The sequence below is a fragment of the Heterodontus francisci genome, chromosome 20, assembly GCF_036365525.1.
Source record: "Heterodontus francisci isolate sHetFra1 chromosome 20, sHetFra1.hap1, whole genome shotgun sequence".
Classification (NCBI taxonomy): Eukaryota; Metazoa; Chordata; class Chondrichthyes; order Heterodontiformes; family Heterodontidae; genus Heterodontus; species Heterodontus francisci.
This window is the reverse complement of record NC_090390.1, coordinates 35753896-35768951: the sequence shown is the minus strand read 5'-3', so window position 1 is coordinate 35768951 and position 15056 is coordinate 35753896.

Genomic DNA, 15056 nt, shown 5'->3' with positions numbered 1-15056 from the left:
ACCATCAACATCCTGGGGATTACAATTGATCATAAACTTAACTGGAGTAGCCATATAAGTACTGTAAGTACAAGAGCAGGTCAGAGGTTGGGAATCCTGCGGTGAGTAATTCACCTCCTGACTCCCCAAAGCATGTCCAGCAACTACAAGGCATAAGTCAGGAGTGTGATGGAATACTCTCCACTTGCCTGGATGAGGACAACTCCAACAACACTCAAGAAACTCAGTACAAAACAGCCCACTTGATTGACACCCCATTCAGCACCTTAAATGTTCATTTCCTCTATCACCGACACACAGTAGCGGCAGTTTGTATTAGCTACAAGATGCACTGCAGCAACTAACCAAGCCTCTTTCGACAGCACCTTCCAAACCCGCGACTCTAACACCTAGAAGGACAAGGGCAGCAGATGCATGGGAACACTACAACTTATAAGTTCCCCTCCAAGCCACACACCATCCTGACTTGGAACTATATCGCCGTTCCTTCACTGTTGCTGGGTCAAAATTCTGGAACTCCCTTCCTAATAGTATTGTGGGTGTTAACAGCAAATGGACTGCAGCAGTTCAAACAGGTGACTCACCACCACCTTCACAAGGACAATTAGAAATGGACAACAAGTGCTGGCCTTGCCAACGATGCTCACATCCCAAGAAAGAATAAAAAAAAGCAAAAGTAGAAATGTATGTCTTGAATTGAATATGATCTGTATTAGCTGGATTTAAAATGAACGCTACTTCTTTGTTAGGGAGCTAGATTGCAAAGAAGTGGAAATCAGGAGTCAGCTAAGATAAAGGTGCTTTGATCCAAATGTGAATTGAATTATATAATCTAAATGCTAATACTGGTAATGGGTATTTGAACTTTAAGCAGTATGCTCAGGCTTTCCAGGAGGGGTGACGCAAGGCGGCACTTCTGCTGACCATGGAGATGTTTCCCCTTACCTTGGCAACTTTCCAACCTGGGTATTAGTATGCTGGATTCATGCTGAACTGGGGCTGGAAACTTGCTGCTGCAGTGTCGGGAAGCAGGTGACTTACGTGAAGCATTGTTAAAGCTTTTTATTTGTAAAATGTTGTTGCTTCTCCTGAGGTCTGTGCAGGGCCACATTGTGGTAGAAACCAGTCGAAACCGTCTACCTATTGAAGAACCTGCCAACCCATTACTGAACCCACCAATCCATTACTGAACCCGTCCACCCATTGCAGAACCCGCCAACCCATTACTAAACCCACCCGCCCATCACTGAACCCGCTACCCATTACTGAACCCGCCTACCTATTACTGAACCTCACCCCATTACTGAACCCACCCACCTATTACTGAGCCCTCCATTAGTGAACCCACTCACTCATTACTGAACCTCTCCCCATTACTGAACCTGCTACCCATTACTGAACTGCTACCTATTATTGAACCGGCCTGATTTTTGTTTCATTAGGCTGGATTTTGTTTTGTAGACACCAGTCCTGCTGTTGGGCGGCCAGTTAAGGGCAATGAGGCAAGAGGGCAGACCAATTATGTGATTGGGGGTGGAGGTGGAGATCCTGGTATCAGCTGACACTGCGGCAGGTGCTGGCGCCATTTTTAAAGGGCTGCCAGCCCTGCATTGAATTTTGCTGTGTGCACTGAGAGGTGTTGCAGAGTTCTGAAAAGCTGCAGAGTGATGGCAGACAGTAGACCCTGGGTGGCACCACGCTTTAGTGATGCCTCCATTCAGGTGCTCCTACAGGCTGCCATGGAAAGGTGGGATATACTATTCCCTTGGGATCGGGGGAGGAGACCAAGCAAGTCTACCTGCAGATTGCAAAGGATGTCAGCAGCCATAGATCTGGATTCAGTGCTGCAAGCACCTCAATGACCTTATCTGGGCAGCGAAAGTGAGTATCTCTTAAAGCCTTCAGCTCTTGGGCCTTGCATCTGTCAAAGGAGGAGGGTACGTTAGGAGGAGAGAAGGTGCCCACCCAAATATGAGCAAAGGGTCCAGGAGATGTGTACAAACTGCCTGAGGCATGGTGAAATGATTCTGAAAGGAGGCTGTTTGTCATTGAATATCCTCACAAGGTCACTGGAAAGGGGCCGGATGCAGGAGGCATCTGTATGCCCCCCATTAGTAACAGCTGGACTACCACTAACCTATGTCTTGGGCTTGTTCTCAATAGGGGGACCAACAGCTTCCACCCCTCTGTCAGCAGAAGAAGATTGCACACAATTGGAGAGAGCAGGCCAAGACTGGCAGTGGTCTGCTGATTCTTCATGCCCTGAGCCCGATGGAGGCGGCCATGGAGCTGGCATAGCCACAGGATGGAAGAAGCGGTGTGGACGGAGCGACAGGGCACCTTCCCAAAACAGTGGGCAAGGTCGTCATGGGGCACAAAGGTGCAACTGCAGCAATGGAGCTATGCTGCTGACCAGGCATCTGGTGCCCACAGGAATCTCCAACGTTGGAATGTGTACTATGTTGGGAGAGGAGACCCTTGACCCTTCAATGTCTCTGTTCTTTCATGCAAGTCATGGTGAGCCTACTGAAAGAGCCTGCCACCTCTGAAGGTGAGGAAGGAGCTTCAAAGAGTCCAGAATCATCTCATACCCCTGCACCCACCACCAGCATAGATACTCTGACATTGCTGGGTATGTGTTCGCGGTTAGTTTCAGGTACACAACCTGGTGAGCACATCACACACGCACCCAAGCAGCTGACAGAGGCTGTGATAGCCCAGGACTTTGACAGTCAGAAGACTGTGGGAGGCCAGGCACATGCTGAGCCCCAGGCTTATGATGTGCCTCTTGCGTCGCCAGCTTCACAGGAAATACTGCAGCTGCAGCGAAAGGTCAGGCAACAACTGGTGGAGATGCCAGAGACAATACGTACCAAAGTGCAAACGATGCAGGAGTCCATACAGGCATTGAGTGTGGCACTGCCTCTGACCGGTGCATCAATGGCATTCTTTTTTAATTTGTTCATGGGATGTGGGCGTCACTGGCTAGGCCAGCATTTGTTGCCCATCCCTAACTACCCTTGAGAAGTTGGTGATGAGCTGCCTTCTTAAACGCTGCAGTCCATGTGAGGTAGGTACACCCACAGTGCTATTAGGAAGGGAGTTCCAGGATTTTGACCTAGTGACAGTGAAGGAACGGCGATATAGTTCGAAGTCAGGATGGTGTGTGGCTTGGAGGGGAACTTGCAGGTGGTAGTATTCCCATGTATCTGCTGCATTTGTTCTTCTAAGTGGTAGAGGTCGCAGGTTTGGAAGGTGCTGTCTAAGGAGCCTTGGTGAGTTGCTGCAGTGCATCTTGTAGATGGTACACACTGATGCCACTGTGTGTTGGTGGTGGAGGGAGTGAATGTTTGTGGATGTGGTGACAATCAAGCTTTGGCCTGGATGGTGTCGAGCTGCATGAGTGTTGTTGGAGCTGCACCCATCCAGGCAAGTGGAGAGTATTCCATCATACTCCTGACTTGTGCCTTGTAGATGGTGAACAGACTTTGGGGAGTCAGGAGGTGAGTTACTCGCCGCAGGATTCCTAGCCTCTGACCTGCTTTTGCAGCCATGGTATTTATATGGCTACTCCAGTTCAGTTTCTGGTCAATGGTAACCCCCAGGATGTCGATAGTGGGAGATTCAGCGATCGTAATGCCATTGAATGTCAAGGGGAGATGGTTAGATTCTCTCTTGCTGGAGATGGTCATTGGCTGGCACTTGTGTGGCATGAATGTTATTTGCCACTTAACAGCCCAAGCCTGGATATTGTCCAGGTCTTGCTGCATTTCTACAGAAACTGCTTCAGTATTTGAGTCGTGAATGGTGATGAACATTATGCAATCAGTAAACATCATTACTTCTGACCTTATGATTGAAGGAAGGTCATTGATGAAGCAGATGAAGATGGCTGGGCCTAGCTCAATGCCCTGAGGAACTCCTGCAGTGATGTCCTGGAGCTCAGATGATTGACCTCCAACAACCACAACCATCTTCCTTTGGTACGACCATTGAAAGATTGGCGGCTCTCCTGGAGAGCCACATCCAGCAGAGCACAGTGTCTGCAGGAGATTCATGCAGACCTACGTACTCTCACCTTGACCATGGGCACAAGACAATAGTGACAGGGCGAAAGGGGGACAGGGGACCTGGAGTCACCACCAAGTCCTCCACCCTCTCAGTTCAGCAGGGAGGCACAAGTGTGTCTTGCAAGGGAGGAGGAACAGCTGCCTACCACTGCTGGGGGTTCCTCTCAGGGTGCTCCTAGTACAGCCAGCAGTTCCTCTGCCCCTCTGCCAGTGATGTTAGGGCCTCCATCATCCCTGATGACAGAGGGTGCAACTGCCTCAATGCAGGAGTACCCCAACATATCAGGGCCCACCAGGATTAAGGCAACCAGTGGACGACCGGGCATTGCTAAACAAGGGGCGGCACGGTCAGCAGCCTGTCTCCACTTCAGCTGACAGTGGAGGGTTCTACCTCATAGGAGTGCATGCAAAAGAATGAAGAATATCACCTAGATGCATCGGGTTTTCACGGGTGAATGTGTATTGTAGATGGAAAGGGTAGCGTTTACTGACACAGTCATTAAAGAATTTTTCCCAACAAACAAGATCCCCTTCCTCTTCTGCATGGCCTTTGGTACTTTGTTTCAATCCTGCCTCTGTGAAGAAGCTCGAGATGAGGCATCATGCTGCGAGGGGTTCAGTCTGGAACCTTACCAGCTCAGGGCTGTGAAACTGATCAATCAGCATTTGTTCCCTGAAGGAAAGGCGTCGACAACAGGGCTGCATGAAGGTGAGCCTTTATTGCTCAACATATAACTGGCAGCAAGGATCAAAGGAAACGCGAATGTATAAGGGCATCGTGAACCTCCCTTGCACGTATCTCGTGGCATCTTTCCTGTTGTCCCTGGGGGTCCTTCATCTGGTGATGCTAAGCCAGCTTCCTCCTCCACATCCTCATCGTTTGAGGAGGCGTCGCACTCCTCGCATCCCTCATGTTCAGCACCTCCCCTCTGTAGCGCCAAGTTGTGCAGTGCACAGCAGACCACCACACTATGCGAGATCCTTGCCGGGCATGCTGAAGGGCTCCACCTGATCGATCTATGCACCTGAATCACATTTTCAGCCGACCAATGGCCTTCTCTACCCTTTGTTATGACCAGGTGAGAAATGTGTCTGGGGCTCTTTTGCTGTCTTCACCTGGTCTTATTGTAATAGCGTTTAATTTTTTAAACACACTGTGCTTTGAGCTCCCCCTTTTGTGAATCCTTGTTCACAGATTTCCAATTATAAGGCAAAGAAATGAGCACAAACAGGCCTTCTTAGGTTTAAAGAAGAAAGATGAAATTTTATTAAAACTTAAACTAAAATTCTAATACAGTTAATGACGTGGCCACACTAGCATGCACACGTGATACACACATGCAAATAGGGACAGAAAAGAGGAGAGGCAAATATACTGCCCTCCAATACCATTCATCACCATTCTGGTGTTCACTGCACTCTCTGTGGGAAAGGCCAGGCCTTCTCCCAGTGCAAGGGATCTAGTTGCCCCTGTGTCCCTGAGAATCACTATGAGCTTGCTTGCCCCACTCAAGGGGTATGGGGTTACTTTCCCTTCGAATACAAAACCCTGATAACCTTCAGGAATTCTATTAACTTTTCCTGCACTGGCCGTAGTAAGCTTCCTGGATTGCACTCTTACTGCAGTTAAAGCCACAGCTTGTTCTGTGTTTTCTATCAGGGCCTCGTCTTCACTGAGCGGGTGTGCCCTGATTAACCCTATGGGTTTCCCCTTTAGTTTCCAGCAGTCAGCTTTTAAATGCCCTGCCTTATTACAATGGAAGCACGCAAGTCTCCAGGTCTCACTCTTGCTCACAGCACCTTCCTTTTTGGCTGGAGGAGGGCCCCCTGTGTCTCCTGCTTTCCTTTCTCTTCCAGGGCGGATATCACCTTCCCACCCTTTGTTCTTTTTGGATTTGTGGGGGTGATCAGGAAAGGTACTCCCATGGGAAACTGACTTATAAATTAAAACAAACTCATTGGCCAGAACGGGGGCTTGCCGGGTTCCCACAACCCGCTGCTCCTTGACATGAGTTTTTATTGAGAATGGGAGAGGATTAACAGGATTACTTCTCAGAGTCTCATAACTGAGCTGTATTTTTAAAGCCCTCAGACACTGGTCAAAAGTCAGCTGCTTTCTTCTTTCAAACTCCAGATAAGTTTGATTGGCTTGCTTTTTGAGGGTTCTAAACTTTTGGCGATAGGCTTTGGGTACTAATTCATACGCCCCGAGGATAGCATTTTTGGTCAATTCATAATTTGATGAACTCTAATCTGGCAACAGGGAATAAACCTCATGGGCTTTTCCAGTTAATTAGCTTTGCAATAAAAGAGACCAGGTCTCAACTTGTCATTTTAGCTGCCTTACCAGTTTCTCAAAAGACACGAAAAATGCTTCCACATCTTCCTCATTGAATTTTGGAATTAATTGAGCAAGTTTTAGCAACCTCGTACCCAGCCCTGAATTGTGCTCCTCCATATTGGCCATGCTTTCACTAGGGTTACTCTGTCGCCCCCAAGGTGACTCTAGCCCCTTCAGCTCTCTCTCTCTTCGGATTCTTTCTGGAATATTCTTTCTCTCACCTGCCTTTCATTTTATTAATGTTCCTTTTGGAAGGCCCTCTCTTTCTCCCTCTCCTGCTTCTCTCTCTCTCTTTCCTCTAATTCAAGTTTCCTTTGTTCCAATTGTATCTTTGCTAACAGTACCCTCCCTGGGTCTGCTTCTAACCCTGCTTCTGCTTCTTCAGATTCAAGGGAAAAATGGCTGGCTACTACCCTTAGGAGTTCAGACTTCCTAGCCTTGTCACGTCCAGTGATCCCACACTGCTCAGCCAATTTCCTCAACTCCTCCATAGACAGTGCTTTTAACTTATCCCAAGTTACTTCATCCCAGCTTGGCGAGCTACTCACTTCAGTTGCAGATATGTTAGTATTCAATCACACACAACCACAAGAAAACCTGTATTAATCTTTGCTCTTTTTGATTGGGAATAATTTGGCACCCCACTTACAATTTCACTCGTTTGTCTGTGGGTAATATTTTGGATGCTAGCACCCAAATTTCTGTTATGACCAGGTGAGAAATGTGTCCAGGGGTCTTTTGTTGTCTTCACCTGGTCTTATTGTAACAGGGTTTAATTTTTTAAATACACTGTGTTTTGAGCTCCCCCTTTTGTGAATCCCTGTTCACAGCTTTCCAATTATAAGGCAAAGAAATGAGCACAAACAGGCCTTCTTTGGTTTAAAGAATAAAGATGAAATTTTATCAAAACTTAAACTTAAACTCTAATACCGTTAACGACTACTGATACACGACGTGCCCACGCTAGCATGCACATGCGATACACACAGGCAAATATGGACAGAAAAGAGGAGAGGAAAATATAGTGAGGGGTTTCAGTCGATTTCAGAAGAGTTTCTTGTTTACTGTGCTTCGAGCTCACTGGATACCTTTTGTAAGTAGTCTTGCTTTTTGTTGGGGCCCAGTATTCTTAAACCTTGTTCACTGTAGAAGACTTTTCTCTCTTTGAGGTTCACGTGTCTTCACACGGTTCAGTTCCCTGAGAGATGAACAGGCAGACAGGAGAGGGTTCTGCTTCAGTTCCAGGAACACTGATTTCAAACATTTTGTCGGAAGTACAAATTCCAACAGCCAGCTCGTCATGTGACTAAAACTGGGTCTGACAAACTTCTGTGTTTGTGGATTCTGCTATCTCAGCAGTCAACCTGGAATGCTAGCTCCCCCCACCTTCAATATCTGGTAATCAAACGTCCATTGCCTGTTGTATGGGTTAGGGCATGGCTCTTTGCCCCTTGTTCAAACACTGTCTGTTACTATGCAAATGTATTTCCAGTCAAGGGCTTACAATTTTAAGTTTTGATGTTCATGTGGCGAAATAATTTGTGCCTCAGTCTTGGCAGGTGGGGTCTTGCCTGACAGGTCACATATGTTGTCCCCTGGTAGGAGTTGTACCTCCACTCTGCATCTGTGCGGGGGTTCCTCATAGGCGTCAGTAGCCATGTCCTTAGTGGGTAGCCCTGGTCTCCAAAGATCCATCCCTGAAGGCGTAAGGGAGGAAGGAACTGTTCTGGCACCTGGGACTGCTTCAAAATGTAGGCATCATGACAACTTCCTGGGAAGCAGGCACAGTGCTCAGTGACATTCAATTTGGGATCCGTTAGGGCCACTCAGCTCCTGACTTCATTACAGCCTTGGTTCAAACATGAACAAAAGAGTTGAACTCAAGAGGTGAGTGACTGCCCTTGACATCAACACAGCATTTGACAGAGTATGGCATCAAGGAGCCCTAGCAATACTGGAGTCAATGGGAATCGGGGGAAAACTCTCGGCTGGTTGGAGTCGTACCTAGCGCAAATGAAGATGGTTGTGATTGTTGAATGTTAATCGTCTCAGTCCCAGGACATCACTGCAGGAGTTCCTCAGGGTAGTGTACTAGGCCCAACCATCTTCAGCTACTTAATCAACAGCCTTCCTTCAAGCATGGTCAGAAGTGGGGATGTTTGCTGATAATTACACACTGTTCAGCACCATTCGTGACTCCTCAGATACAGAAGCAGTACGTATAGAAATGAACAATATCCAGGCTTCGGCTGATAAGTGGCAAGTAACATTCGCGCCCCACAAGTGCCAGGCAATGATCATCTCAAGCAAGAGAAAATCTAGCCATCTGATGGCATTACCATCACTGAATTCCCCCAGTATCAACATCCTAGGGGCTACCATTGACCAGAAACTCAACTGGAGTAGCTATATAAATACCGTGGCTACAAAAGCAGGTCAGAGGCTAGGAATCCTGCATCGAGTAACTCACCTCCTGACTCCCCAAAGCCTGTCCACCATCCACAAGGCACAAGTCAGGAATGTGATGGAATACTCTCCACTTGCCTGGATGGGTGCTGCTTCAATAAAACCCAAGAAGCTCAACACCATCCAGGCCAAAGCAGCCTGCTTGATTGGCACCCCATCCACAATCTTCAACGTTCACTCCCATCACCACTGACGCACAGTGGGAGCAGTGTGTACCATCTACAGGTTGCACTGCAGCAACGCACCAAGTCTTCTTCTTTGAAACTATATCTCCATTCCTTCACTATCGCTGGGTCAAGATCCTGGAACTCCCTTCGTGACAGCACTGTGGATGTACCTACCCCAGACGGACTGCAGCGGTTCAAGATGGCGGCTCAACACCACCTTCTCAAGGGCAATTAGGAATGGGCAATAAATGCTGGCATAGCCAGCGATGCCCTTATCCCACAAACAAATGTAGAAAATGTGGCAAGTTGAGAATTACCCTCACAGTTTCAAAATTCCATTTGAACTGAATTGAATTCTGTTATATATGTGCTGCACATTTCAAATAAATAACTGTCTTAATGCTTCTCTAGATACATTTTTCATTGTAAGTAAACTTGTGCCGTCGTTAATCTATATAAAATAATCTAATGGTGTCAGACTTTCCATCATCCACTCTAACAGGAGGCCTGCGCCCGGACCTTCTGGACCCATTCAGGGTGAAGGCTAAAATATTTGCCGCTATTGAGGGTCACAACGGCACCAGAGCTTCCACCGATCACAATTGAGCCAAAAGCCAGAAGTTGTGGAAGGCCTCAATGGGCTCCAGCAGTAGTGTACGCTGATGTACCCACTGGTCCAGGTTCTAAGGATGGATGGAATTGTCATTTGGGAACTTGGGCTGATTGCCCAGAAGTTATACTCACTTTTACAGAGAATTTTTTGGGCTGATACTACCAGGTGCAGAGCCAGGTCAGGAGCGCGTTCCTTCAAATCCATTCCCTTAAAATGCTCCTGCTCCTCATCTCACCCAGTTCCTTTCCCACCCCACTCTCAGCAACCGGCAGCCCCAATGCTCCGCCCCACTCCCTCCGCCCCCAGCTCCGCCCCACTCCCTCCGCCCCCAGCTCCGCCCCACTCCCTCCGCCCCCAGCTCCGCCCCACTCCACTGCTTCATTCCCTTCCCCTGCCCAGCTCTACACCCCTCCCTTCACCCTAGCTACTCTCCTCACGACCCCAGCTCCACTCCCAGACCCAAACCCCAGCTGCACTGCCCCTACCGCTCTCCAGCTCGCACCCCCAGCATCTTCCCCGGCTCCTCCAGCTCCACTCTCCATCCACACACCCCTGCTCATCCGGCTCCACTCCCCTCCCCATCTGCTCCACTCCCCCCAACCTCAGCTCCTCTGACTGGCACTCCATACACGCCTGGATATCAGGGTTGGGAGCTGGTGGTGGGGGGGGGGGGCCGGGGGTGGAGATTGGAGCCTGGAAGAGGGGGTGTGAGTGGAGTTCTAGGAGCCGGGTGGTGGAGCAGAGCCAGGGACTGCAGGGGCTGCTGGGGGAGTTGAGGGGGGAGCCAGGAGTGTCAGGGAGTGGATGATGCTGAGGCAGGGTGGAGCGGGAGCAGGGATAGGCACCAACATGTTGCACCGTGGGCATTTACAAAATTGTTCACTCAGCCACAGACATGGGGGAAATTAATCTATATCTAAAGTATATAGTCAATCTAATGCCATCAAAACACAATCCAATTTAAATAACATTTCACCCTACAAATAAAGTAGCTAAGCATAGAAACATCAATGGAGAGCAGCAATACTATATTAGCTGGTTAGCAAGCAAAATAGTATGCAATGCCAATACGAATTACTTTTGTTGACAAAATAGAGGGATTTATTGGAGTTCTTTGAAGGAGTAACATATGCTGTGGATAAAGGGGAACTTTACTGTACTTGGATTTCCAGAAGGAATTTGACAAGGTACCACATAAAAGATTATTGTGCAAAGTAGGAGCTCAAGGTATAGGGAGTAACATATTAGCATGGATAGAAGATTGGCGGGCTGGCAGAAAACAGAGTGTATGCATAAATGGGTCCTTTTTTGATTGGCAGCATGTGACAAGTGGAGTCCCGCAGTGGTCTGTGCTGGGGCCTCAACGTTTTACAATTTATAGCAATGACTTAGATGAGGGGAGCAATGGTATGGTAGCTAAATTTGCAGTTAAACAAAGATAGGTAGGAAAGTAAGTTGTGAAGAGGACATAAGACGGTTGCAGACCGATATAATTAGGTTGAGTAAGTGGGCAAAAATCTGGCAGATGGAGTATAATGTGGGAAAATGTGAAGTTGTTCACTTTGGCAGGAAGAATAAAAAAAGCAGAGTATTACTGAAACAGAGAATGACTGCAGAATTCCAATGTGCAGAGGAAGCTAGGTGTTCTAGTGCATGAAGCACAAAAGATTAGTATGCAGGTTACAGTAAGTAAGAAAGCTAATGGAATGCTATCCGCATAACTTTGTAAACCGCGATCATGTCGCCCCTCCACCTCCGTCGTTCCAGTGAAAACAATCCGAGTTTTTCCAACCTCTCCTCATAGCTAATGCCCTCCAGACCAGGCAACATCCTGGTAAACCTCCTCTGTACCCTCTCCAAAGCCTCCACGTCCTTCTGGTAGTGTGGCGACCAGAATTGCACGCATTATTCTAAGTGTGGCCTAACTAAGGTTCTGTACAGCTGCAACATGACTTGCCAATTTTTATACTCTATGCCCCGACGATGAAGGCAAGCATACCGTATGCCTTCTTGACTACCTTATCCACTTGCGTTGCCACTTTGTGACCTGTGGACCTGTACGCCCAGATCTCTCTGCCTGTCAATACTCCTAAGGGTTCTGCCATTTACTGTAGACCTCCCACCTGCATTACCTCATATTTGTCCGGATTAAACTCCATCTGCCATTTCCCCGCCCAAGTCTCCAACCGATCTATATCCTGCTGTATCCTCTGACAATCCTCATCATTACCCGCAACTCCACTAACCTTTGTGTCGTCCGCAAACTTACTAATCAGATCAGCTACATTTTCCTCCAAATCATTTATATATACGAAAAAAAAGCAAAGGTCCCAGCACTGATCCCTGCAGAACTCCACTAGTCACATCCCTCCATTCAGAAAAACACCCATCCACTGATACCCTCTGTCTTCTATGACAGAGCCAGTTCTGTATCCATCTTGCCAGCTCACCTCTGATCCCGTGTGACTTCACCTTTTGTACCAGTCTGCCATGCGGGACCTTGTCAAAGGCTTTACTAAAGTCCATATAGATAACATCCACTGCCCTTCCTTCATCAATCATCTTCGTCACTTCCTCAAAAAACTCAATCAAATTAGTAAGACACGACCTCTCCTTCACAAAACCATGCTGTCTCTCGCTAATAAGTTCGTTTGTTTCCAAATGGGAGTAAATCCTGTCCCGAATAATCCTCTCTAATAGTTTCCTTACCACTGACGTAAGGCTCACGGGCCTATAATTTCCTGGATTATCCTTGCCACCCTTCTTAAACAAAGGAACAACATTGGCTATTCTCCAGTCCTCTGGGACCTCACCTGTAGCCAATGAGGATGCAAAGATTTCTGTCAAGGTCCCAGCAATTTCCTCCCTTGCCTCCTTCAGTATTCTAGGGTAGATCCCATCAGGCCCTGGGAACTTATCTACCTTAATGCTTTGCAAGACATCCAACACCTCCTCCTTTTTGATAATGAGATGACTGAGACTATCTGCACCCCCTTCCCTAGGCTCATCATCCACCAAGTCCTTCTCTTTGGTGGATACTGATGCAAAGTACTCATTTAGCACCTCGCCCATTTCCTCTAGCTCCACACATAGATTCCCATCTCTGTCCTTGAGTGGGCCAACCCTTTCCCTGGTTACCCTCTTGCTTTTTATATACGTATAAAAAGCCTTGGGATTTTCCTTAATCCTGTTTGCCAATGACTTTTCATGACCCCTTTAAGTCCTCCTGACTCCTTGCTTAAGTTCCTTCCTACTGTCTTTATATTCCTCAAGTGCTTCGTCTGTTCCTAGCCTTCCAGCCCTTACAAATGCTTCCTTTTTCTTTTTGACTAGGCTCACAATATCCCACGTTATCCAAGCTTCCCGAAACTTGCCAAACTTGTCTTTCTTCCTCACAGGAACATGCTGGTCCTGGATTCTAATCAGCTGATGTTTGAAAGACTCCCACATGTCAGATGTTGATTTACCCTCAAACAGCCGCCCCCAATCTAAATTCTTCAGTTCCTGCCTAATATTGTTATAATTAGCCTTCCCCCAATTTAGCACCTTCACCCAAGGACTACTCTTATCCTTATCCACAAGTACCTTAAAACTTATGGAATTATGGTCACTGCTCCCGAAATGCTCCCCTACTGTAACTTCGACCACCTGGCCGGGCTCATTCCCCAATACCAGGTCCAGAATGGCCCCATCCCTAGTTGGACTATCTACATACTGTTTCAAGAAGCCCTCCTGGATGCTCCTCACAAATTCTGCCCCATCCAAGCCCCTAGCACTAAGTGAGTCCCAGTCAATATAGGGGAAGTTAAAATCACCCACCACCACAACCCTGTTACCTTTACATCTTTCCAAAATCTGTCTACATATCTGCTCCTCTACCTCCCGCTGGCTGTTGGAAGGCCTGTAGTAAACCCCCAACATCGTGACTGCATCCTTCCTATTCCTGAGCTCCACCCGTATTGCCTTGCTGCATGACCCCTCTGAGGTGTCCTCCCGCAGTACAGCTGTGATATTCTCCTTAACCCGTAATGCAACTCCCCCACCCCTTTGACATCCCCCTCTATCCTGCCTGAAGCTTCTATAGCCTGGAACATTTAGCTGCCAATCCTGCCCTTCCCTCAACCAAGTCTCTGTAATCGCAACATCATATTTCCAAGTACTAATCCAAGCTCTAAGTTCATATGCCTTACCTGTATATTCACTGTACATGGTCACATACCAGCTGGATGTTGAGGGAGTGGAATCCCTTTCAGTTCTGGTGTAGGGTAGAATTGACATGCGACAGCTGCAAAGCGATGTGCCTGCAGTCAAAGCACCCTGCACCACGGGGACACCTACAATCCCAGTGAAGCTGATTGCTTGCTTGCTCTGCCTGCTTCTCTCTGGCAAGACAGAATGAGATTTCACCTGCTCACAATGAATAGAGAGCATCAGTGTCCTTCCTCACACAACAATGAATGACAAACTGAGAGATGTTGCAAATATCATTGGCTCCAGCCTAGGAGCAGTCATATACAAATAAACACATCACCACAGTGACCTTCACAACAGTTGGCATTACTGTGCTTACCATGCTCTGAGGTTGCAGTTAAGGCTGCACCAAGTTGCAATTTTACTGAGGACGTCCTTACTGAAACAAAGACGTCTCACACATTGTTCCTTGCTGAGATTCAGGTTGGAGAATTGCTCCCTCAACACCCTGGGTAGATATTTGTATTCTTGTACACAGTGGACATCATTTTGGACACCAAACGGCACCCGTAGCACCCAAACACCAGGTTTGGGTGCTACACTGAGTACGTGTAGGCAAGATTACTGCATTAGGCCATAGACTAACTGCCCGCCACGGGCCTCGACACCAGTAAGGCCCTGCCCCATTTTACCGGTGGTGGAGAGGCCTCTTGGTGGCCCCTCCCACCGCTCGGCGATGGGACCGTCATTAAAATATTTAAATCTGTTCAAAGTAATGAATTAATACTTACCTCATCGCGACGGCCATCCCGCTGTGATATTCCGGCTGGTTGCCGCAAATCTGATCCATTGAGAGAGCCGAGGCAGAACACTGATTGGGAGGGGGCAGCAGAGAAGTTTTCAGGATGGGGGGTGGTGGGAGCAGGGAAAACCATTGCGATTGGTGGAAAGGATGATGGGAAGGGGGTGAAGTGAAGAAAGTTCAGCGGGAAAGGTCAGGATCACGAGTTTACTTTTTCTGGGGGGAGAGGGCAATTAATAAAGTGTGTAGTCATTTTGGGGGGAGTTGGGGGATGGGATTGAAACTTTTAATAAACTTTTCCTTTTAATTTTTCAGTCAGATAACTTCAAATATTGAAATTTCAATGAAGGGCTGAAAGCTCTTTAAAAATGGCGCCAGCGCCTGCGCAGTGCTAAATATCGCAGCA